The following is a 26247-nucleotide window of genomic DNA, read 5'->3' on the forward strand; positions in this document are numbered from 1 at the left end:
TACCCACTTTATGTAAATGTGAATGATTACATAAGGAGCAAAACAGTGAAGAAGTAGCCCCAGAATGTTTCAGGAAGTGCTGTTGGGGGGAGTATAGTATGAGGGTTAGCATTTCAATTTTGGCAAATTGTTTTGGTTGGAAAGAAAAAAACAAATTTGAAATGTCAAAACAGTTCTTTTCATTTTTTGGGCTAGATTCACAGGAGGTTTTTTGGGCTAGTTTAAGCACTAAACTCCAACACTTAGGTGCCATTCATAAAATAGAGGAGAAAGTAGTGGTAACCCCACTTTTACCCTATAGCCAAGTGGTTAAGCACTCACCTGGAATGTGCAAGATCCTGGCTCAAATTTCCACATTCCCTAATTCAGAGCAAGGACCTGAACCCTGTTTTCCCATTTCCACGGTGAGTGCCCTAACCTGTGGAATATAAGGTATGAGAAAGAAGGGATACCGCTGCCTCCTGGGTTTTGTGCATGGTGCCAAAATGTTGAAATTACATGCATAAGTCCCTTTGTGAATCTAGCCCTTCTTTTCCAACTTTCTTTTGCTTTTATTAAAAACTACCAACATTTTAAAAATGCCAAAAATCTAAATTAAACTTCTAGCTTCAGGTCAAATTACATGCTTTGTTTGACCTGATTTTTTTTTCCTATTTTGAGTTGCCAAAAATTTCAGTTTTGGGTTGACCTAAACATTTTTTTAAAATGTGTTTTTCACAATTGCCAGTGAACGGAACAATCAGTTATTCACACAGCACTAAATATAACCAAGGTCCTGACTACTGGTCCCCAATAAATATCCAATCAAGCTTTTCACCAGGGTATAGGCATGAGTGAAAATGTCTTGATTAAATTCCAATTGAAATACTGATACATTGGCTGCTGCTAAAATTCCCCTTCTAGCTTCAGTTATATACAATATTTTTCTCTGTTGACTGAGCTTTTGTGTATTGTTTTTGCATGCTGTTAAATAGTGTTCAACACATTGCAGGAGTGTGTAAAGCAATTCCTGTGCACGTAAAGTGTGAGGAGTGCTTTGAAATAATTTGGGACAATAGGAGCTACAAGAACATAAGAATGGCCATACAGTATCAGACAAATGGTTCCTCTAGCCCAGTATCCTGCCTTCGAACAGTTGCCAATGCCAGGTGCTTAAGAGGGCAAGAACAGAACAGGCATCATTGGATCACTATCCATCAACATGGATCACTATCCATTGCTTGTCATCCACTCCCAGCTTCTGGCAGTCAGAGGCTAGGGACACCCAGAGCATGGGATTGCATCCCTGACCATCTTGGCTAATAGGAACTTAATTAATTCTTTTTTGAAGCCTATTATACTTTTGGCCTTCACAACATCTACTAGCAACAAGTTACACAGGTTGACTGGGCGTTGTGTGAAGAAGTACTTACCTTTGTTTGTTTTAAACCTGCTGCCTATTACTTTCATTGGATGATTCCTGGTTCTCTTGGTATGTAAAGAGGTAAATACCATTTCCCTTTTCACTTTCTCCACACTATTCATGATTTTATAGACCCCGATCATATCACCTCTTAGACATTTCTTTTCCAAGCCAAAAAGTCACAATCTTTTTAATCTTTCCTCATATGGAAGCTGTACCATATGCCTAATCATTTTTGTTGCCCTTCTCTGTAACATTTCCAATTCTAATATCTTTTTTGAGATGGGGTGATCAGAACTGCATGCAGTATTCAAGGTGTGGCAGTACTATGGATCTATATAGTGGCATTATATTTACTGTCTTATTATTTATCCCTTTCCTAATGGTTCCTAATATTCGGATAGCTTTTTTGACTGCCACTGCACACTGAGTGGATATTTTCAGAGAACAATCCAAAATGAGTCCAAGATCTCTTTCTCTTTAGGCCTCATCATTTTGTATGTATAGTTAGGATTATGTTTTCCAATGTGCATTATTTTGCATTTATCAACACTGAATTTCATCTGCCATTTTGTTGCTCAGTCACCCAGTTTTGTGAGATCCCTTTGTGATTGTCTGCCGTTTGCTTTCAACTTAACTATCTTAAGTAGTTTTGTATCATCACTTCACTGTTTACCCCTTATTCCAGATCATTTATGAATATGTTGAACAGTATTGATCTCAATACAGACCTGTGGGGGATACCACTGTTTTCATGAAGTGATCCTAAGCTTGATACGTCTAAGTTATATTACTTAAAAGTAGCTTAGCAAAGAGGAGACTGTTTAGCTTAGGCCAGTGGTTCCCAAACTTGTTCCTCCGCTTGTGCAGGGAAAGCCCCTGGCAGGCTGGGCCGTTTTGTTTACCTGTCGCATCCACAGGTTCCAGTGACTGCGGTTTGCTGCTCCAGATCAATGGGGGCTGCGGGAAGCGGCGCGGGCCGAGGGACGTACTGGCCGCCACTTCCAGCAGCTCCCATTGGCCTGCAGCAAACCACAGCCACTGGGAGCCGTGATCAGCTGAACCTGTGGACATGGCAGGTAAACAAACCAGCCTGGCCCACCAGGGGCTTTCCCTGCACAAGTGGCGGAACAAGTTTGGAACCACTGGCTTAGGCGATTGTACCATCACTTTTGTGAGGATCTTTTGCTGTATAATTTAACAATACTATCCTGTTCCAAAACAACCTGGAGCGAGCCCAAAATGTAAGAAAAACACTGAGGGAATCCTTATGGGAATGTCTAAACAGCAAACAGATCCCCAAGGCTGGCCTGTGCCAACTGACTCAGGCTAAGGGGCTGTTTAATTGCAGTATAGAGTTCCCAGTTCAGCCTGGAGCCTTAGCTCTAGGACCCTGCAAAGTGAGAAGGTCCTAGAGCTTGGGCTACAGACTGAGCCCAGAAGTCTGCACTGCAATGGAACAGCCCCATAGCTAGAGCCCAGGAGTCAGATCTGCAGGGAGAAGACTGCCAGAAGCCATCCATGTGGCTCCTCTGACTTCACCTGCCATCAAAGATCTACCATTAGTTGGATCCTCACACAGCTGCACAATGCTGCCATAGAGGGAAATCCAATAAAAGTTAATACCATCTCAGGCATTAACAACTTCCACAGAGCACATCTGGTACTCTCTTCTGCTCCCTCTAACTCACAGTTGTCCCAGCAGAACCTTGTGGAGTTCTTTCCACTGATTCCCCAGCAATGGGAGCTCTGGAGAGTGCAAAGGGTGGTTGGGGAAGGGAAATGTTACTCCGGAAATGGCAATCCACTATTCTATACATATTGGGATTAAATGTGTTTTGGAGAGGCTCCTCCACACATACGTGGAAGGGTTCTCCAACTCTATGTGATGTTTAACTGGGAAAAAATAATAACCAGGGGGTGATGGGTCAAGTTATTATTTCAATTGAATTTATAAATCTGCAGTCACTGTTTCCACATGTAAGACTAGGGTGTGACCTAATGGAGAATAGACTAAAGCCAAAAGCATACTAGGGTGATTTTAAATCACCTGTAATTGTACATTTGCTAATGCCATTACATGCATCAGTGATGTTTGGTTGCTGTGCATGCAGAAATGATCAAAGAAAATCATTAAGAGAGAAAATACAAGTCTCAAAAATTAGGTGTTGTCTCATTACATGAATGCCTTGCAAGTGTGAAATCACATTAGTGTTTCCTTGAACACAGTTTTGACTATAAATCTTTCAAACAAGTAGATTTCATTCATTTATGCTGCATATATCTCAATTCTCGGTTGTCTATTCCCTCTCTATGCACATACATAACCCTCATTAATGGTAACTGAAGTTACATGTGTGCATCAAGGCAAGAACAAGTTTAATGGGCCAGATTCATCCCTGGTGAATTGCAGTTGGCCTAAGATATTTAAATATCTCCAAGATTCAATTTGTAGCAGGTTCCATAACATATCTCAACAAATGTCAGCATGTTCATCTGATTTTATTCTTCATATAAAATTAAGTATTCTGCAGATTTATTTGGATTAACCAGGCCTGACTGTAAAATTGATTTTTATTCCAAATGTCTACAGTCACAAGAAGCAATGTATTTTTTTTAATCTTTCGACGTGTGAGCTAATATGGTCATCATTTATACAACTTAACATTACACTTATTATTTTTGACTGAAAGCATAACTAAAACCATAAGTGGTTTAAAATACTTTGACCAGTTAACCTCAATAGGATAACTTGATAACTTGGATGGCAGTAGGCTGGGAGCAGACACAGATATACAGAAACTTAATACTAATGTATGTGGTAAATATGTGTCTGTCACATAAAAATTCCAGGGGGGGAAATATGTCTGTCTCAAAGATGATCTCTTAGTCTTTGGAGCAGTTAGCATTAAATCATGCAACTCCAGGGCTGCCAATAGATATTCTGAACCAATGGGGAATCTGTGAACCCTGGACCCCCTGACTTCATCCAGTAGTCATCCTTACTGCTCACGGTCCCTTCCAGCTTTACATTTCAGTGATTCTAACACAAGTATATGCCACTTTTTTTTCATATAGACAGTGTTCAACCAATCTGAAGAGTGGTAAAATATTTATTTAAATGAAACTACTGTAGCTTATAATAGTGTATGGTGCTTTACAAAACATAGATCTGCTGTCTATACTAAAGAGCTAACAAGCAAAGGGCCAGATCCTTCACTTCTTGATTGCCCAAAATTCCCACTGAAGTCAATAAGAGTTTTGAGGGCAGAATTAATGCAGGATCAAAACTGAAGAGAAACAAGGCAAAGAAAGGCCCAAATAATGCAAAGGTTTAAGCATGTGCTTAACCTTAACTGTGTAAGTGGTCCTGTTGAAGTCAATTGAATTACCTGAATGTTTACAGTTGAGCAAGCTCATGTGTAAATATTTTCAAGATCAGGGCTAGATGTAAGGCGTGAGTTCAAATGAAGGAACAGTTGAAAAGAATATTGGTGAAGAAAACAAGATAGGAAGAATCACGGTGGATATGAAGGAATGAGATGAAGGAGGAGAGTCTGTGTTTTTTGGCATGAAATGGGAGACTTCCAAGCACAAGCCTGCACAAAAGAAAGTTTTAAGAAGAGAGTTGGATAAGGAGATGAACAAAGAAGTCAGACAGAGGTCTGTGTGTGTACAATGTAAGGGGGCGGGAACAAAGACCAGAGTTATTGGGTAGGAAGGGAGATTATATAGCATTTGAAGTTGAGGACAAGAAACCTGAATCTGAAGCTATAAGAAAGAAAACAACTGAAAGGAGATGGATCATATGGGAAAAGAAGTGAGAGAGGTGGTGATTTGGGGCCTGGAGTCAACCTCCAAATAGAAGCAGGGTTGGTCACTTACCACTATAGCAAGAGGTCTAGCTATGGGTTGAGAGAGGAAAGGTTGGATTTAGAGCTGGTTGGAAAATTTCCCATGGATCATTTTTCCGCTGGACAATGCTAATTCCTTGAAAGCAAAACATTTCATGGAAACAATTCAATTTCAAAGAAATTTTGAAAGAAAGATTTTTTTAAAGTGTTTTGATAAGGTCAAAATGTTCCATTTCAGCCTTTTTGATCTGTGCAAAGTTCCATGATTCCCTCTCACACACCCCAAGGCACTGTCCTGCAGAGCTGGCTGACCATGCAGAAGCAAGCTGTATCCTGCAAAGGGCTTTGGTAATGGGTACAAAGTCCCTTGGTATCTCTCCTAGTGTGGTGCACTGGCCAAGTCTCAGCCTGCTGAAAGTGTAAAAAGAAAACCAAAAACTAAACTGCACTTCATAAAAAAGCACAAGATTGGAATTGGTAAAGAGATGATAATGTGAAATTAAATTACTCTATATTTATCTATTGTAAACTTAGGAAGCCAGATACTCCTAATTTTGTGTGGGTGCATTTAACTTGTAAGTACAGAATTTGGCCCAAATGTTTAGTTTCTCCATGCAGTGATTGCGCCATATATTTGTGATTGTAAAATATAATCTTTCTGTGGTTTGCAGATCAGGAAAGATCTTTAAAGTATAACTTGAAAATAGCTCTGGCTGGTATGTACATAAGAACATAAGAACGGCTGTACCGGGTCAGACCAAAGGTCCATCTAGCCCAGTATCTGTCTACCGACAGTGGCCAATGCCAGGTGCCCCAGAGGGAGTGAACCTAACAGGCAATGATCAAGTGATCTCTCTCCTGCCATCCATCTCCATCCTCTGACGAACGGAGGCTAGGGACACCATTCTTACCCATCCTAGCTAATAGCCATTTATGGACTTAGCCACCATGAATTTATCCAGTTCCCTTTTAAACATTGTTATAGTCCTAGCCTTCACAACATCCTCAGGTAAGGAGTTCCACAAGTTGACTGTGTGCTGCGTGAAGAAGAACTTCCTTTTATTTGTTTTAAACCTGCTGCCTATTAATTTCATTTGGTGACCCCTAGTTCTTGTATTATGGGACTAAGTAAATAACTTTTCCTTATCCACTTTCTCAACATCACTCATGATTTTATATACCTCTATCTTATCCCCCCTTAGTCTTCTCTTTTCCAAGCTGAAGAGTCCTAGCTCTTTAATCTTTCCTCGTATGGGACCCTCTCCAAACCCCTAATCATTTTAGTTGCCCTTTTCTGAACCTTTTCTAGTGCTAGAATATCTTTTTTGAGGTGAGGAGACCACATCTGTACTCAGTATTCGAGATGTGGGCGTACCATGGATTTATATAAGGGCAATAATATATTATCAGTCTTATTCTTATGTATTTCAGAAATTATTCCTCCTTTCCTCCATGCATTCCAAGCTGGAATTTATTGGATCCCTGAGGTCTTAGGGCATGTGGAAGCTATGGAAATGACAATCTGTAACAAGGGGAAATTTGTTTTGTTGGAGTTGTTTTTTAAGGGACTACACCATCACCGCTTCACATCAAACAATATATGCTTAGAGCCAAATTGTGGTGGGTTCGATGTGATAATTGATATGAATGTCAATGAGGGGGGTGGATCTGTTTGATTTCTTCAATTTTCTTCTAATTCTTGTTTTAAAATTCTTAGAATATATCTGAATTTCACATGGAATTTTCTGGAGACAGTAATTTCTCTCCAACAACATGGGCAAATTCTATCTGATGTACAGGCAATCAGCTGATCAGGAAACACCTGGGAAGAAAAACAGGGACAGTTCAAATAACAGGGTTGGCTTCTCATGGAAAATTTGACTCTGATTTACATATGCACACTATGATCCTAATTCTGCAATCATGTACTGCTTTATTTATGGGAATAGTCCAAATGAGTGTATGCATAAAATTACTCGTGCATAAATATTTGCAGAATTGGGCACTATGTTATAAACTGTTGTTTATATGTAAGGACAATAATAAAATGGGAAATCAGTTGCAGTTTTGCCCGAATAAGAACTATTGGACTATATAGTAGTATTGAAAAATATATGAACAACATATAATATGCATCATCCAATTTCAAGAGATGCATCCATTAATTTTCAATGGAGAGAGTGTTAACTCTTAAAATAAAAATTTCATTCTTCTTGAAAAATAAATTTCAAGGAAAATTTGCCCAAATCATTGAAGATAATTTGTAGAAATTGCTGGTAAGAATTTAATATTTGAGGCCCAATCTTGGATTCCTGTGCACCCAGACTCCCACTGACTTCAGTGGGAGTTTGTAGAAGTCAATTAACTTCATTGGAGCTATAACAATTGACACTAGCTGAGGGTCTGTCATCTGTACAATGAATCCCTGAAACAGGACTTTGAATTTACATACTTATGTTATAATACTTGTGCATGTTCTGTGTCACTATATTTGCAGGATATTTGAATACAAAAACAAACATTCTCAAGCCTCAATGCTCAGCTGCTTCTTTTATTTTTTTTAATCACTAACCATGAAAAAGAGCGTAAAGCTCCAAGTTATGCAATGGTAAGAATAAAAAAATCAGGAGGAAAACTTGATTTTTATTTTTTTTTTAACTTAAAATTACTTCAGATTCTTTACCACACATGATGTGAACTTCTTGAATACAGTAATGCATATCAAATTAACCTCCAGTTCTTGCTGGTTCATTTCCAATAGATACTAGTATTTCACTTACCACCACAGTCTTATAATTTTTGAAATAGAAATTACCTACAGCTGTGGACTACCTCTTGCATTTAAACATTGAAAAAGATTTAAACTACAAATTAAAATGAAATCATTTTCTGGTCTTGAACAATTATTCTTAGCTTCAATGGATTCTTTACAGCAAGCAATAAAATATCAATTCTATTTCAAGAATTTAGAACACTTCTTTTGTTTTTATTTTTAAAACAGTAAAATTGTGCTGAATTCTGATTTCATTGCAGTCACCAGACTTGCATTGATTTAAATTAAAATTAATTTGGTGCATACATTTTTTTCCTATGGTCTCTTGTCCATGGAAAGTGCTAGATGCATCATCCCATTGCATGTGCTCCTTATTCACCTCTCCAGATGATTTTAATGTATTACATTTGCATGTGTTTCTATGGGGTGAGTGAGGACTACTCACTTGTGTAAGCGACTACAGGATGGGGCCCGAATAAACTGAAAATGTTAAGGGTGAAGACCTTTTTTACTTCTCCGTGAAGGGTCATGCACATCAACAGTGCTATTCAAATAACATTATATGAACTTTGCAGCTTGGGACCAGCTTTATTTATTTCTTGTCATTTAAAAAACATGGTGTGTATATATGTCAGCACTGCTTCTTGAATAGGCAATAAAGAGATTTAATTAAAAAGGTAAAATTCTACTGCCTTTTCTAAAGCAAACTGTCTTGTCTTAGTACATACCATAGAGCTTACTACCATCAACAGTCCCTTTTTGGATGAGTAGATAGAACTATTAATGATAGTAAGTATTATACCCAGCAGTCAGGACCTGATTCACATTTACACTAGGGCCACTTACACTTAAGGGCCCCTGTTTATACTGCCAGTATTGTTTATGTCCACACTGCAATGTAAGCCCAATCTTGAGCCCCGCCTTGCATCTACACTGCCATTGTACTAACCCAGGATCCCTGGGTGGAGGGTCTGAGCTTGAGTTAAGCCAGGACCCAGGTCTGAGTTCTATTGTGTTGCAGTGTAGACACAGTCCCACTTGGCTCAGGTCTAGAGTTGCCAAGCATCTGGTTTTTGACCAGAACGCCCAGTCGAAAAGGGGACCCTGGTGGCTCCAGTCAGCACCGCTGACGGGGCCATTAAAAATCTGGTCGGTGGCACAGCAGTGGGGCTAAAGCAGGCGCCCTGCCTGCCCTGGCTCCGCACAGCTCCCAGAAGTGGCAACATGGCCCTATGGCCCCTAGGCACAGGAGCAAGGGAGGCTCTGTGCACTGGGCCTGCCCTGATTGCTGGCTCCGCAGCTCCCACTGGCTGGGAACCATGGCAAGTGGGAGCTGAGGGGGTGGCGCCTGTGGACACGGGCACTACATGCTGCACAGAGGTGCCTGGCCATGCCTCTGCCTAGGGGAGGCTGCTTCCAGGAGCAGCGCAGAGCCAGGGCAGGCAGGGAGTCTGCTTTAGCCCCACTGCACAGCTGACCAGGAGCTGCCTGAGGTAAGCACCGCCTGGCAGGAGCCCGCACCCACATCCCCAGTTGTCATCCCCTCCTGCACCCTAACTCCCTTCCAGACCCCACACCCCCTCCTGCATCCTAACCCCTGCCCGATCCCTGAGCCCCCTCCCACACTCCAAACCCCTCAGCTCCAGCCCAGAGCCCCCTCCTGCACCCCAAACCCCTCATCCCCAGTACCACCCCAGAGCCCACACCACCAGATGGAGCCCTCACCCTGCCCCTGGACCCCAAGCCTCTACCTCAGCCCGGAGCCCTCTCCTGCACCCCAAACCCCTCTCCAGCTGCACCTGCAGCTGGAGCCCTCACCCCCTCTCATACTCCTGCCCCAACCTGGTGAAAATGAGCGAGTGAGCAAGGGTGAGGGAGAACGAGGGGGGATGGAGTGAGTGGGGAGTGTGGCCTTGGAGAAGGGTTAGGGGGCCTGGCAAGGGTGTTTGGTTTTCTGCAAATAGGAAGTTGGCAATCCTACCCCAGCCCTCCTGCACCCTGAACCCCTCATTTCTGGACCCACCCTGGAGCTCTCACCCCCTCCAGCACCTCAACCCCCTGCCCCAGCCCAGTGAAAGTGAGTGAGGGTGGGGGAGCGTGAACAATGGAGGGAGCGGGGCTCAGAGAAGGGGCAGGATAGGGGTGTTCGGTTTTGTGCAATTAGAAAGTTAGCAACCCTACTCGGGTCCCAGGAGTCAGCCAGAAGTTTCCCACAATTCTATGGGACAACTTCCTTAGTCCTTTCTATCCTAACAATCTGCAATCCACTCTATTGAAAATGGAAGCCACCCTACCTTTTCAAATAGCAGCAGCTCAGGACAGCATTAACCTCTTCTATTCTGATCACCAATCTGCAAGCACATTGTCAGAGATCCTCATGGATTTGCAATGGAGAGCAAACCAATTAAACCTTTTGAAAAGCAGCCTGCTTCCTGATATGTCTAGGATGGGCAATAAAGTTTTCCCACAGTGCATCAAGGTCCTAGGGCTAAAGTGGGCACATTTCAGGGTGAGTGCATTAAGGACTCTGGATATGGCTACTTTGACTCAGGTTTGCACACTGCAGTATAGACACCAGAGCCCTAGGTTCTAGCGTGGGCTAAAAAAGTCTTAACACAGGGTTAAAATTAAATGTAGATGCTCCTTATGGTTCCCTAACACAGGACAGCTGACTCAAGTGCTCCTAACCCTGGGCTTACATTGCAGTGTAGACATATCCTAAGTGAGTACAAATGTAGGATGCCAAATTTTCCTCATAAAGGGTTTGATTTTCTGCTGCCTTTTTTCTTGTGTAACCATGTACATCTGTGTGTGCTGATTACACAGGTGTAAATGGCTACAGAAGAAGACAGGCAGTAAAGTATCAAACTCAGAGTGTTTAGGAGAGTATCAAGGGCTGTTGTCTTCCATGGAGATTGAGACTGTTCTCTGCAGTGCATTGTTTTGACTGAAATGGCCTAAGAATTGTTTCACGTTAACTTAAGATATTTGAGGTATGTTCTGAGTACACTTAACATTAATAATTGTCAGGCATAATTTTTCTTTAAAACTGCATTTAAACCCAAGTAAGAGAGGAAGAATTACATGAATAAACACCATTATTTATATATGTAAATCCTGCCATATTTATTCACATAACTCATCATAGCCTGCTTTAAATTTTTAATCCCTGAGAATTTGTTAGAGATATTAGTGTCCCTTAAGGAATAAGTCATAGGCAAGAGTTTGGGTTTTTTTTGGGCTGAGTGTTTCTCTTTTATTTTTTGGCTGAAATAACCCATGTCATATAAAAGAAAAATGTTAAAATAATATTAGGGTTTAAACTGAGTCCAAAGCCACACAAAGTTAGGCAAATCAGAGAGGAGGCTTCAGTCTCTCCATTCTTATTCACCCTGTTGAGTTTAGAAACTACAGTAGATAGGCTACACTATTATTGTTTCTGTTAACAAGTGAGAGAGAAGTGCGCCACCCATCCAAAAAAAACCTGTTTTTTATTCTCCTATTGAAATGATAATGGCTTTTTTTTGTAACCATCATGATCTTACTGGTTCTTAATCAGTGCAACATTGAAATATGAAATACGAAGAACCACTTTATTTCCTGTTGGTTCAAACTGCCTAATCTATGTACTGGGTCTGATTCTTCACTGCCTTGCGCTCTGTAGTAAAATATATTCAAAGTGTGTGCAAAATGCTGCAGATCTGATACTACGGTGCACAGCTCTGACCTCTTTTACTTGTGCAAAGGTGACCGGAGTGCAGTCTAGCCAGAGACAGGAGGATCTCTCTTTCTTCCTAGGATCATCAGAGATGTCATTGTGCCAATAAAATGATTCCTTCTCCATCTTCTGCAGGGAGTGTGCTTGGGATGAGAGAGGAGGTGTTATTTTCCCCTGGCCATACCTAGCTGTTGTAATAGCCCTTTGGGGCTGCTGAAAGTTGGCAGTCTTTAATCTTGAGGAAGCTCAAGTCCAAATTTAAACATTGTGTAGGGGGACAACCACAATGAGTCAAAATGAATTCCTGGATCTGAACATCCTTGAACTAATCATGAGAAGTTCTGATTTGGATCAATACTCTGGACCGGATCATCCCCTATCCCAGAAAACCCAAGGGGAGTTTGCAAGGGACCTCATGAATATCCCATAATGTTATCTTTGGATACCTGGAATGCACCAGAAGCTAGGACCATTCACTCAGAGGACCTTTGTCCAGATCCAATGGAACTGTACTACTAAGAAATGTTTCCTTTTGAAACTGCTGAAGGGAATGAGTATTATAAATGAGTTAGGGTAAAAAAATTCAGATTTTTTAAAAGGCATTAAAATGTTTCTCCTATGGATAATTTGACTCTTTTTCAAGGAAAACAAGGATCCTAGAAAAAAAATTACACTGCTATCCAGTGGGAAGCTTTTCAATTGCTTATAAACACTGATTTTGAATCCTTCTGTCAAGTAGATATTGAAAGGTATTGATTTGAATTGTGATGTCAGTTAAACTGCTGTTAAATCAGGAGTAACTTCTGAAAGGAATTATCACTATAAAACCACTGTGAGATTACAGACAGGCCGCAGTACCCAAGAATCATCATGAAAAGGAATTAGAGTAGTTATTTTTGCTGAAAAAGATTTTATTCTGACCTTGGGAAACTATTTTATAAGGATTTTCCAAAAGATTACAATGTTGGGGCTTAGAGCCATGCTATGTGTTTTTCTAATTTAGCTAGTAAAATATATACTGTGGTTTATTATGCCCTGTGCTTGAACTGGATGGCTTTGGTTTCTTTTGAATGGAATGGGCTTTAATGTAATTTAATTCAGTACTTGAGGCTGCTACAGAAATTACATCAATATTATGTTGACTTCTGTTGTTTTGAGAAAGATGTGACCTAGTTTGCTCCTCCGAGACACATTAAATAATTCTTTTCACTGGCTTTAATAATCCTTGGGTGGATCAACTCTTTTCCTCTGTAACGCCCTGGGACTGGATCTCATCATTGAGGGCTTCAGAGTTTTGTTTTTCACATCCTGTTAATACTCCTCTATGGATTGACTAGCATGATTTGCCCTGAGGGTTATGGGGAGGAATAATTTGACATACATCCAAGAATCAAATGTACAAGAATCGAAGGGAGTGCATACGACATTAACCATTTGCTGCTACCACCATTTTTATCAGTCAAAGCATGTGTTCCAAATGATCAATGTTGCACATACCACTTCTAATCAAATATTCTTTGTATGAATTACTTAAAAAAATAATTCTTAACCTTGTTCTTGTGGTGAGTATATAATTATTTGACTTACTACAAAAGTACCAAGTACCCGGATTTTCCGGAAAGACAAATTAACCATTTTTATCAAAGTGCACTTTATGTGTTAGGTGTAGTCAAATGTTTCACAGTTGTCACAATCAGTTGTAAACTTCAGACCAAATAAAAGTGCCCAAATCAGTCTGAATATGGGGCACCTGAATGTATATTGTCAAGTACAAACAAAAATAGCTGCCCTTACTATTCTCCTGGCTGCTTATAAAAATTCTAAAGGCAACACACTTGCCACATCTTTTCATTATTTGTAAGCAGAGTCTGGATGAGCTCTCCCCTGACATCTAGTGGTGAGCTGTGGAAAAAGATTTCAGAAGTTGATCTTGTTTACATGGACACCCCCACCCTGCCTAGGTGCTCAGCATGATTGGACTGCTTGCCCAAATGATCACTTGTGGCTGGTGTTGGATCCCCAGTCTCCTTGTTACTGGGGCAGGAGTAATAAAGAGTTGCTATCATTGTTGTGTGAACTGAGGGCAGCAGAACTCAACCTGGCATACCCCAATGGAGGGACTCACCCTCACCTGAACAGCACTCACTAGGCAGGGGACATGGGTTCCAAAGCCCAATGAGTTGAGTGAGGGCAGGTATATGTACCTGGTGGTGTGGGCCCTGTTTAAGGTCCTAGACACTATTTGACCTGTCTTCATTCTATGGTATAATAAAAGAACTATTTTAGACTCAATTGAGAGCCTTAGTACCTGCTGTAGAGCTGAAGTTGCTGATATCTAGGTCTAAGTATTAGATCTACTTTAGGATGGTGTCTCTATTGCAAGAGACTTCCCAGTATGCACTAGCAGTGAGGCTCCCTTAACAGCTGAAATTACTGAGAACTGTGTTTAGTGTGTGTGGGGTGACCCTGAAGACATCTTGCTGAGCAGGCTGCTGGTGGAGAGGAGTGGCAAGTGGCTAGCAGGGCGGTTAGCGGAGAGGGCCAGAGCAGAGCCCAACAGAGGCATGGCAATCAGCTGTTTGGGTGATGAGCAAGTGCCTGAGCAGTGCAGTGTGTAAGTTGCCTCTTAACTCTGCCCCTGTCTTCCACACAGGGTGGGAGGTGAACTCTGTGGATGAACATCTGAACTCTGGGGCTGCACTGGCCAAAGGACATCAACTGTGAGTGGGGTGCAGAGAAGGGATGGGCACATTAAAGGAATTTTTGGGTTGCTGGATTTAAGACCCTGAGGGGAAAAGCACACTGCCCAACTTACTTGAGGTGGGTCCTTTGCTCATGATTTGTGTTTATGAGCCCTAGTTGTGGTGTTTTCCCAAATTAATGCTGAGTTAATTCCCTCATTTTATTAAAAGTTTTTGCTACACTCAGACTCTGTGCTTGCGAGAGGGGAAGTATTGCCTCTTAGAGGCACCCAGGGAGTGGTGTGTAATTGTCCCCGGTCACTGGGTGGGGGCTTGAGCCGGTTTTGTGTTGTATTGTTGAAAAGGAACCACTAGATACTGAACCTGGCACTTGTTGCTGCTGGCTTCACCTGGCAGAAGGGTTACAATTATTTATTAATGCAACACCATGGTTATGCCTGGCATCTTAGAGAACTAGTATTAGTGGCTTGCCTTGAAGAGTTCACAATTCTTGAATTAATCCTAAAGCTTAATCTTAAAAATCTTATTTAGTTACTGATCACTGAATTCACTTGAACTATTCCCATGCATAAGTGTTTGCAGGATTAGACCCTTAGGCAGGACTCCCATCAAAGTGAATCAGTCAGTACTTCAATAGTATATTTTTAGGGCCAGAAGGGACCATCACAATCATCTAATCTGACTGCCAGCATGATGCGAGCCATGGACCTTCACCCAGTGAATTCTGCATTAAGTCCATAACTTCTGGTTGAGTGGAAGCATATCTCTTAGGATGGTGACCAATCTTGATTTGTATCAGGAATTGTTAGGCAATGTGACCTAGCGATCGAGCAGTGGACTTGGAATCAGGAGGCCTGGGTTTTATCCCAGCTCTGGCACTGGCCTGCTCGGGGAAACTCAAATCAATTCTGTACCTCAGTTTTCCCATCTATAAATAGGGATAATATGCCACTTTGAGATCTGCTTATGAAAAGCACTATAATAAGAGCTAGGTATTTTTGTTGTTGTTTCTATTGATTTAAAGACTTCAAGTGACAGATAATCTACCATATGCCCAGGTAAATTATTCCAATGGTTGGTTGTTCTTACTTGAAATTTTGCACCTTATTTCTAGTCTGAATTTGTCCAGCTTCTACTTCTAGCCATGAAATCTTGATATGCCTTTGTTTGTGAGATTAAAGAGCCCCCAAATATCAGTAATCTTCTCTTCATGTAGGCATTTATAACTGGTAATCAAGCCATCTGTTATCTTTTTCTTAAATAAAGGTAATATAGTATATTGAATTTCTGTAGAAATCAATAGGAATTCTGCCTGAGTAAGGTCTGTGAGATCGGGCTCTTGGTAAACAAAGTGTGGAGGGAAAGTCTATATATTTTTTTCTGGATAAGAAGTGTATGTGTGTGTGTGCTGTGGGTGGGGGATAGCAGGAGTGGTGGCATGGAAGATGAGTTACAACAGAAGCAAGGAAATACCATGTAGTGTGATTAATGCGCTGTACGTAACTTCAGATTTTTACAAACAAATTAATATTAAATAATGGAAATTGGCAGTGAACAGAGTGAAGGCTGGGTAGGGGGGCGAGATGGGTGTTTGTGGTGACTGGAGGGAGCTAAGAGGGTGTAAGAAGTAGCAGGACAATTAAGAAAATCCTGTCTCTGGGTATGTTTTCATCTGACAGAGGTATGTGATTAGCTTAGCTTTTCTTTACTGTAAACCAGAACTCTGAATATTCTCCAGAGGATGCAATATAGTGTATAAAGAAACCTAATGCGATGTGATTTATATGTTTTAAAAAAAAGATATTGATTTCCTTAAATATTAAGATCTGAACTCTATGGCAAGTCCTGGGAGGCGGGGGAGGGGACGGGGACGGACACACCACTAAAATCTTGTAATTTGCCAGAGTTTTCGATGCATAAAAATGGGTAGTATATCATTTCTCACGGCAAAAGTTTTCAAAAGTTACTAGTGATTTTTGGGGTTCCTTAATTCTTTGGGGTGCCCAACTTGAGACACTTTGATGGGAACTAATATTCAGAAAGTGCCAAGCGGCTGTCCTCTGAAGATTAGGTTCCTTTGAGGTGTTTCTAATAGGTGTACCCAAAAATCACAAATCTGAAATCTTGGCTGTGTTCTGTTCTGGATGTAGCTCTCCTATTGACATCAATGTGCCCAAAAACAGGTGGGGAGAGGGAAGGGGGAACGTTTGGGGGAGGAGTTGCTATTGTTTAGATATCAACAGGATGCACGTTTCCAAAAGGGGATTGCTCTGGGTTACACTACTGTATAGAGGCATAATGACTGAAGTAGACTCAATGGGCCAGATCTTTAGATGGTGTAATTTGTCAGAGCTCCACTGATTTCAATGACATCAGTAGAGGGCATCTGACCCAATGATTCTAGGAGGTCCCACAATGGTGGCATGCAGCGCTTCTGCACATCTCTATTATAGGCAGTAGCTGAAGTGTTACAATCTTTTCCTACATGTGTAACACCAGTATTACAAAACTGAATTCTTTTATAGAACACTGAAGAAACATTTATTTCTTTATTGCACCAGCAATTTGTTGTTTGTCTGGTGTAAAAGATATTCAGTGCTAAAGAAATGACCCTTTTCTTTCAGGGTCTGTATTTTTATTTTTGTTAGTTTGCTCACACCTTGTGAGCTTCACAATAGATTTAGTTTCTCACATCTCTAATAATTTAAGGTATCACAGGACTTTTGTTAATGGTGTTCTGCAACCATCGGTATTATGTATATTACAGTAGCACCCAAAATGGTCCGCCCCTCCCCTGCCCCCGAAGTGTCAGGGTTTCATTCATAGAACACAATCCTGAAAAGACTTGTGCACTGTGAGCAGTCCCACTGAAGTCAATAGTGAATAAATTTAAGCACATGCATAAATCTTTGCAGGATCAGGCCAGAATATGCAGTTCAGAAAGGGCATAAGAAATACTGAGAAAAGTGTTTAGTTGATGATAATAAGTCAAGTATTTATATATATATTTTGTGGGTAACTGATTTGTATTTAAAAGTTGTAGTATTGGTTTCGATACAGCCTGACCAATGGGAATCTTTCTCAAGTTAGTGTGGAGTGGCCTTAATGCTGGAAATAATCCTGTTGGCGGAGACCCCAGTACTGTGCAGATCAGAAAAGGATGCAGGAAATTCTGTTTACACATGTGTCTGTAGCACTGAGCAGCAAGAGCAGCCCAGCGAGCCCAGAGGGTAAGGGGGTTTAATAGTCTTGTGGTTTTACTGTTTTAATTTTTATATCTTTCTGTGGGGCTGTGTGTGTGTAGTTCTCACACAGGGAACTGGGGGTGGAAAGAGGTATAAGATATATAGCAGAAGTACTTAGATCTGAAAAAGGAGAGTATTTCGAGTGTGTGATTAAATTGTGCTTAACTATTTTCCTTTTACTTTCCATTTCACCACCACTGAGTTATTTTTATCTTTGCATCATATTCAACATACCTAGTCTTGCTGTTTATATACAAATATGTACAAATATTTAACATAACCCAATAACATTTTAGAATATAAATTTGCACAGCACAACTGTGTTAAACTATCTATCTTTATTAGTAATTAAAAAATCTGAATGAGTTACTATAAATATGGCATGCTGAAGGCTTATATTGTTTCTGTATGTATAAATTCAAAACAACAGTAGGAAAAGTTGGTACTGTTTGGGTCATTTTCTAAACCTCACTCAATACTGTAGAAATTTTAGTCTCAGGAGAATAGCATTGTTTGAGTTTGCTGCTCACACTAAATTTCTGTTGCGGTTAGCAGGAAGTTGTGTAATCAGAAGGAATGTTTCCGATTTAAAATGTGCAACCAGTGATAGATTTGTGATTTTAATTTCCTTCTGAAAACTATCTGGATCCAGGCAAAAATAGGGGCTAAAATGCAGTGAGGTTTTTGTTTGTTTGTTTGTGTTTTTAAAGTGTGGTATAACAAAGCAGAGAACTATTGTAAAGTGATATGTCGGCAATGAACAAAGATATTCAGTTTGTCCATTATTTGAAATAATAGAATCCCAGATGGAATGTGAGTGTGTGGATGTCCTGTCACCAGGGAGGACCTGAGGGGCAAATTCCTAAAGTAATGCAGAGCAATTTAATAAATGCACAATAATAAATGCATATAGCCGACTGTTCTAACTGCCTATCTGTTAGATACAACAGGAGTACTTGGGTTTTTATCTTTTCATTCTCACAGTTTTCATCACCACCATGTTAGTTTGTTCCCCACAATCATCAGTGTTGATATAAAGCAGCAAACTTTTTTTTGCTCTAGTGTAACTTACACTGGGAATACTTTGTCTACTAGTATTGTTTGTCTACTGCTATCGCAATTGTTTGTCTACTGCTCTGAAGATATAAAGCACTATATAAATGTTAAGTATTATAATAGGACCTGTTATATGTTCTTTACATACTCAAACCTTCAAACAAACTCAATGGGAGTTCCGTGAGTGCAAAGAATGATGTATTAAGCGTATTACCTATCTATTTTTCTGCCTGTCTTTAACTCAATCCAGTGCTCTTAAATTATTTCTTTTACAGATCACCTGCATATTACTTTTTAATTTTATTAAAAAAATTAGGGACCCTAATCCAGTTGATGTTGAAATCAGTTAATCTACTGCCATTTACCTCAACAGATGGGCTTCAGAGTCTTTGATTAATTTGAGTATATTGATTAATTTACTAATATTTATTTACTAATTTTACTAATAATTATTTAGTTCCACAAGTATATGTAGCACTTCATGAATCATAGTAAGAGATGTTCCCTGCCTTAAAGAGTTTTGCTGCCCAATGGTCATAATGAGTATATTGCCTTAGTGATCTCCTCCGCTAAACAGAAGGAGGCATACATATTACTGTAAGGTTACCGCTGGAAAATGCTGACTCCTTAATTACAACTACTTTCGGTGAAAAATATCCTAGTGTAATGTGGTTCATGTCCAATAATGTCAGTTTTGAGTTGCCTAATAATCTGTTTGGGCAACCCAACTATGTATTGTCCTCCTTTTAAATATTGCTTTTAATCCATTTCCATTTGCCCTAAATCTATGTCAAATCACTTACTGATTGCTAATACTAAATGAAAAAGCTGGCAGATTACAACAATTCATAAATGCTCACATAAGGTGGTCTTGGCAAAAACAAGTCTGCCCCAAATCCTCAGTTTTCTGCACTTCTTATGACTTTATTTTCTTCATAAATCATGTGTACATGGCATAATTCCCTCTAACATGCATACTGCAATTTTGGAATATATTGGACTTAATTCACACCCACTTTCACACCAGTGGTGCCCTGCTATCCTCTGCTGGCTGTCCTGCTAAGGAAGGTCATATTGTCAAGTGTCATCAGAAGTCTGACCAAGCCACTTGGCTGTGACCCTTCCCTTATTAGCACTACCCTGATTACCTCTAGACAAAGTTTCTACCACAGTTGGCTATACAACATGGTTCAACTGAGTGCAAGCCTGCATATTCAAGGGCTAAATTAAGGCTACTTGATATGTTCCCTTGCTCTAGAGCAGCGGCTCGCAAACTCTATTGATTCATGTGCCACCTTCTTAAAAAATTGTTGATAGATGAGCTTGATGTTCCACCAGTTCATTTCACCAGTGATATATGTACTGCAATTTTTGAATAATCCCATGATGATAATCTCATAAGTGATAGGAATATTAATTGCACTTGTTATATTTATCTGAAATGCTATACTCTGGTAAAGTAGGGAAAAAAAGAGCGGGGGGGAGGGAGAGGGAGTTCCAAATATTGTATAACAGAGCACAATCAGGGTCCATCAAAATTCAAGCAGTCACAAAAGCAGGTAGATTTTTTTCTGAAAGCGGATTCATATATTTGGATGATTCCATAATATATTTTATAAGGTTTCAGTTTCCACTTTCTTTGTTACTGACTGTAAATTAATTTAATCAGAGTTCTATGCCCTCATTCTTATTTTGCTGTTCATGTGGTCTTCTTTAGTACTTCTGTTTCTTACCTCTGACTTCCAACTTCCCCTTTACTGAATACACATTACACCAAGTCTTTCTCAATATGAATGTGACTGGCTACTAAACATAGACTTCCCATGTTTTGTCCATTAGAACTATTAAAAGAAGGCTTCAGAGGATGCTCATCTCAGCCTGTGATGCCTCAACCAAAATAATTGAAATCTTGCCTTCCAACATTTTTTTTCCACATAACCCATGTGTGTGAGAAGAGCAAGTAACTCATAACTGTGCTTTAATAAAAACAAATTCTACACTAAAATAATCCTGAAAAATATTTTCATTCGGACAATTAAACAATATGCTTGTAACAAAGCTATCAGTTACTAAGCTGCATTTTCCCAAAAGACCACAGGTTCAAGGTAAATGTTCAAACTAAGCTTCCAAATATAAGCAGCAATTGCTTCCAGCTACCTCTACATTGCAAGAAAAAGACACAGGGTAACATCCGGTCTGTTAGTTTGTTGTTAACAAACTAATTCTTAACAAAATAAGATATCTTTAAAAATACATGCAATGTAATATTATGTGCCAGCCTTCTCTGGGTGCATAATATAACATGTAATTGTATTCTTTGCAGAAACAAACAAACCTTCCTAAACTTGAAAAATCATCTTGAACATACAGAGCTTTTAAAATGCTTATTACACTCAATACATTCCCCATGCCAAGTTGGACTTACATGTTTCAGGATTAATCTGATACACCAAAAACATAACACTGCTACCTATAAGTGATCGATAAATTTCATAGATCCAACTGGATCTCCCAGAATAGGAAAACTCCACTGACTTCAGTAAAGGAGTCCTGACCTAGACTGGTGTAAATAAAAGGTGAAAAGGGACAATTGTGCCAAATTCATCCTGGTTTAACCCTAGTAACTCTGACAACCCTTGTTTGTTTTTATTATATTTTCAGTTGACTCGCAAGCTTTTCCCATAACCTTTGTAAATGGTATTGTTGGAGAAAAGGACTTTCCATAGGACAACTGTATGAGTAAGAATGACTAAAGGCTCTTTAATGTGGTCCTAAAGAGGAATGACCAAATAGCCCAAATGCCACTGGGAACAAAACCCACTCTCTTCTTCACATGAAAAAGGAAGGTTCTGACTGTATTGGAAGCATAGGAAATGTGGAGTGGGCCACTCTACATTTCCTTCCCTTCCAATACATTCAGAACCTTCTTTTTCATGCCAAACCTATTCACACCAATACTACATATGATGGAGTATAGCTCTGCTGGGGATCCTTGCATCCCAGTACAGGAGAAGGTTTATAGGAGGAGCCAAGAGAGCTATGATTAAGTATATTAATCATTTAGTTACACTGTAAAAAGATTACTATACTTGCATGTCTGCTACTTTCTTAAGGCTATACTACTGGCTGTAGAGTATATGTTCTGTTGCATCAGACCCTTGATATTAGTGTGCAGGCTATTTATTCAGGCTGGGGGCTGGGAACAAGTTTTAGCCCAATTTTTGTATGTTAATAAAATAATAAAATCATTTCCCCTTATACTTGATAGTATCACACATACTTTTAGTGTTCGATATATCTGCTTTTCCACTGTGTAACTTGTCTCTGTGTCATACAAAGATAGTAGAAAGGGAGGTTTTGATGAGGCTGAGAATTGACATCATTGGTAACATTTTGATTGCAGAAGGAGACTGAAGAACTTAGTGCAGGATTAAAGATGCGTGGTTACTGTGGAAGATGAAATATGTCAGTATGTATGTATAGTCTGCTTTTGATTTGTGGAAGAACTGTGTTCAAAGAAAGGCTTGGTGGAGCTGGAGGGGTTCATATTTTCTATTAGAAGTTTACCATCTGTTTCTGAGTGACCTGTAGCATTCTGAGCACTCTGTAACTCAAAGAGTCTTTCATATACTGTGCTTTCTGGTATGTTCTAATCATCTAGCTAGTTATGTGAAAATACAGGTTATCTCTGAAGAGCATTCTAAAAAAATCTTTAGTGAATTTTGATTTGGTGTAAGATGCTGTTCTGTCAGCATTACGTATCATGGGTGAGGCCTAGAGTGGGTGTCATGTCAGGTACACTAAGCACTACCTTCAAAATGCTATGGTGATTAATGTTACAGAAACTCCTGAGGAAAGGCGAAGACATGTTTAAAAGCTATTTTCTTTACACCTGAATTTTGTTCTCAACCCTGCAATAGTTAAAAATTACTGTGGACCTCATCTTTAGAACTTTTTTTTCCAAATTAACTTCTGCTAATGAATTTGATCTCTCTCATACAGAGGGCCTGATTCTCTACTGCCTCGCACATTGTGATGCAGGATTTACACCTGTGCAAATGGGGGAGGGGCAAAATGCTACCATTCTGATTTGGCAACTGTCAGAGGATAGTTGGTCACTGTGTCTGGGTTAAACCCAGCTTCCCTGTGATAGAGCAGGTGGCCCCAATTGAACCAATTAAAAGGGAGAGTGCTACATTGAAGACTATAAAGGCTTGTCAGAGTGTAGGAAAAAGAGTGATTGGAGCAGGATGTACCTGGGGAGAGGAACAGCGAAGCTAATCTGGTGGTGGGTCCCTGGAACAAGGAGCCAGATGCATGGGGAAGTAACACTGAGGCGAGGGTTCCAGAAGGGGGAACAGAGCTGATTGGATGAGAGCTGGCTGAGAAGGGAAGCTGGCTGGGACTGGGAACCTTGAAGAAGCAGTCTTACCAGAGAGCTCTGGGATGGGAGATTACCAAACCCAAGGACAAAGGGTGAGCTGAGGAACTGTTTTTTTCCCCCCTCTTTTATGTTATGTTTGGACAACAACTTACTTTAAAGGAGATTGGGCATGGCAGTGAGTGCTTGTTAAGATGACAAGAAGTCCTGCTGTATGGTGGAGAATTCAGGCATTTCTATTGGCCTCTAATAGAAAGGGAGAGTGAGGTAGATTTTTGGTGCCCAGTGAGGAGGGGCAAAGCAGAGTCAGAGTGCCACACGGTGATCTATTCCCACAAGAGGGGGTTTGCGTGGCAGCCACTGTATTACAGCAACACTTTTACATTCACTTTGCTTGAGGGAAAGTGACTACACAGGTGAAAAGCAGTAGAGACTCTGGCTCACAAACATGAAGAAGCAAAGCAATAAATTAATTGATAAATGTGTATTTTTTTAAAATTTCTCTGACAGGTCAGGAAGGAAAAAAAATCTTTCTGCCTTTATTGGGGGAGGGATAGCTCAGTGGTTTGAGTATTGTCTTGCTAAACCCAGGATTGTGAATTCAGTCCCTGAGGGGGCCATTTAGGGATCTGGGGCAAATTCAGTACTCCGTCCTGCTAATGAAGGCAGCAGGCTGCACTCAATGACCTTTCAGGGTCCCTTCCAGGTCAATGAAATAAGTATCTCTCCATATATTTTTTTAATTATTATTTTAATATCTGACCAGTGTTTGGCAATTACAGTGACAGGCCACCTAAGCTCCTAGATTGATAAAGAGAAGGCACAGTAGATTTGCACACCAAATGGAACAGGTTCTGATCTCAATCAAGTAAGAGCTATAGCAGCATTTCTACTTTTCTATATGTAGGGATGGGGGAATAGCTTATTTTTGAGTAAACATTCCATGAAGAAAGTGTTTGTGTTGTCCTTAATATTTATTAGGACACTATACTCTGTTCTGAGAAAATATCATCCATTAGTGGAATTGAGATCTAGGATTAATTTTTTTCCTAAATAATATGTAATAGCTGCTGAAAGTAGGTCATGCTTTGGATAAATAAATCAGACGATTACCAAAATAACAAGAGACAGGTTCTTTAAGATTATTTTCTTTCAGCTATTACATATTATGACAACACCCAGCCAAATAGTTCTAGGCCCAACATTTTAAAAGTTAAACTTAAGAACAGAACTGTTTTCATGATTTTACAAACATTTCAGTGAAATCCCCCTTTAAAGTATAAACATCCATTTGGTGCTGAAAACAAACAGTATTGCGTAAGGAAAAGAGAATCAGAAAAATGACAGTGAATGACAGTGAAATTAACCAGTTTGATTCACTGTTCCTATTGAATGCAAAGAGTAATAGCATGAATGGTGGAATGGAAACTTAGGGTTCATTTTGGTTCAGATAATGAGATGCCAGTTTCATCACTGATACAGATTTCTTTTAATCATTTTATCTTAACACTGCTGCTTTACAAATCTTGAAATGGCTTGTGCAGCTAATGAGATATAAAACTAACTACTGTTCATAGGGGTGTCTTGAATTAAGACAGATTCTTCCACCATTAGTCACAAGTAGTGGCACCTTATTTCAGAGCTAGTCCTATTGCTTCCACTGAGCCTGCTTCCTGAGTAAGGTGCTTGTCATGGTCTACCCTCACTTGAAACTGGGGGGTTTCAAGGTGAGGACCCGCATGCCACCATGTCCTATGGGATCTCACCCCCACTTTGAGCTTGTGGGTTCAAAGATGGGGACCCGCATGAATTCTGCCACCATGTCCTAGGTCTCACCCCCACTTTGAGCTTGTGGGTTCAAAGATGGGGACCTGACTTGGTTTTCCTCTAAACTAAAATCCTAGTTTAGATCTAGTAAGCTGCCACCATGTCATGGGATCTCACCCCCACTTTGAGCTTGTGGGTTCAAAGATGGGGACCCGCAGGTATTCTGCCACCACCCTAACCCTTAGGGTAGGGTTCCTTCTCGCTGCCACCACTCAATTAGGAAATGTGAATTGAGACACAGTCCTTCCCCAAAATCCTAGGGGATTCCAAGAGCCCCAAATCCATGGAGTTCTTACACCCAGGAGAAACAAACCATTCCCCCTGCTTCCTCCCCCCTCCCTTTTCCTAGGAGAGATACCGGGATCCAACTACAGAGGGATACCTCCCCCTCCCCTTTCCCTGAGAATCCACCCAAGGAAAGACCAACAAGTCCTTAATAGAAAAGAATTTATTAAGAGAACAAAAAGAAAGTACAGAATCTCTATGAGCCCAAGCTGGACACTCATAGGGTATAACCTTATCAGTCTCTGGAGAGAATCCCCTCTCCCCCTTTTCTCAGTAAAAGCAATATCAGCAAACAGGAATAAAGCATTTCCTTTAGCAAACACACAATTGCAAATATAGAAATCAAATCATAAGACTAATTTGCCTTTCTAATTAATACTCACTATTAATTAGTAGAAACTACTCCAGGAGAACTTGGAGACATGACTGTCCTCTGTTAGATCCAAAAACAGTTCTCACACAGACAAAGGCTTCCCTCCACAGAGATTTGAAAAAATCTTATCTCTGATTGGTCCTCTGGTCAGGTGGTCACCAGGTACTACATGTTAACCCTTAACTATCTGTTTATGACAGTGCTACTGAGTGGAAGGAAGGGTAGCAGAATCTGGCCATCACTCTTCAAGTTAGTTTCTCCCTATTAACATTGTGGATGTCTTCCGTATACCATCCTGTATCTTTTTGGAGTTCAATAGGATCAGGAGTAGACCCCCAATGAAGTGCCGAGTACCTCCTGTGTGGTACTGAGCATCCTTAACTGCAACTGAAGCCATGGGGTTTTTAGACTTAATTAGAACAATGGGATGGAGCAGGAGAGGGGAAGAGAAAACCACACATGAACAGGGTACCATGGCAAATCCTCAAACTTCAGTGTCTTGGCAGATGTTTGTTTAATTCTTATGGGTTTGCAAATTCTAAATTTCAGATGATGTCAGAATTTAAGTTAATTTTAGTAACAAGCACCTGACCTCTTCTCTGAGCTTTCTATTAATTGCTTTCACTTACCA

General features: G+C 40.2%; 1 protein-coding gene across 2 annotated transcripts in view; it reads left to right on the forward strand.

The window, feature by feature from the left end:
- Positions 1-10900: 10900 nt before the first annotated feature.
- Positions 10901-26247, forward strand: part of CCDC102B (coiled-coil domain containing 102B) — a 357030-nt gene continuing 341683 nt past the window's right edge. Inside the window, exon 1 of one of the 2 annotated variants that reach the window (XM_045007770.1) lies at positions 10901-11022. The gene's annotated coding sequence lies outside the window, so the exon portion shown is untranslated. Of the gene's footprint in view, positions 11023-14281; positions 14362-26247 lie in introns of those variants that run through there. The other variant, XM_045007772.1, reaches the window with a different exon arrangement.

Source organism: Mauremys mutica, chromosome 2, assembly GCF_020497125.1.
Source record: "Mauremys mutica isolate MM-2020 ecotype Southern chromosome 2, ASM2049712v1, whole genome shotgun sequence".
Lineage (NCBI taxonomy): Eukaryota > Metazoa > Chordata > Testudines > Geoemydidae > Mauremys > Mauremys mutica.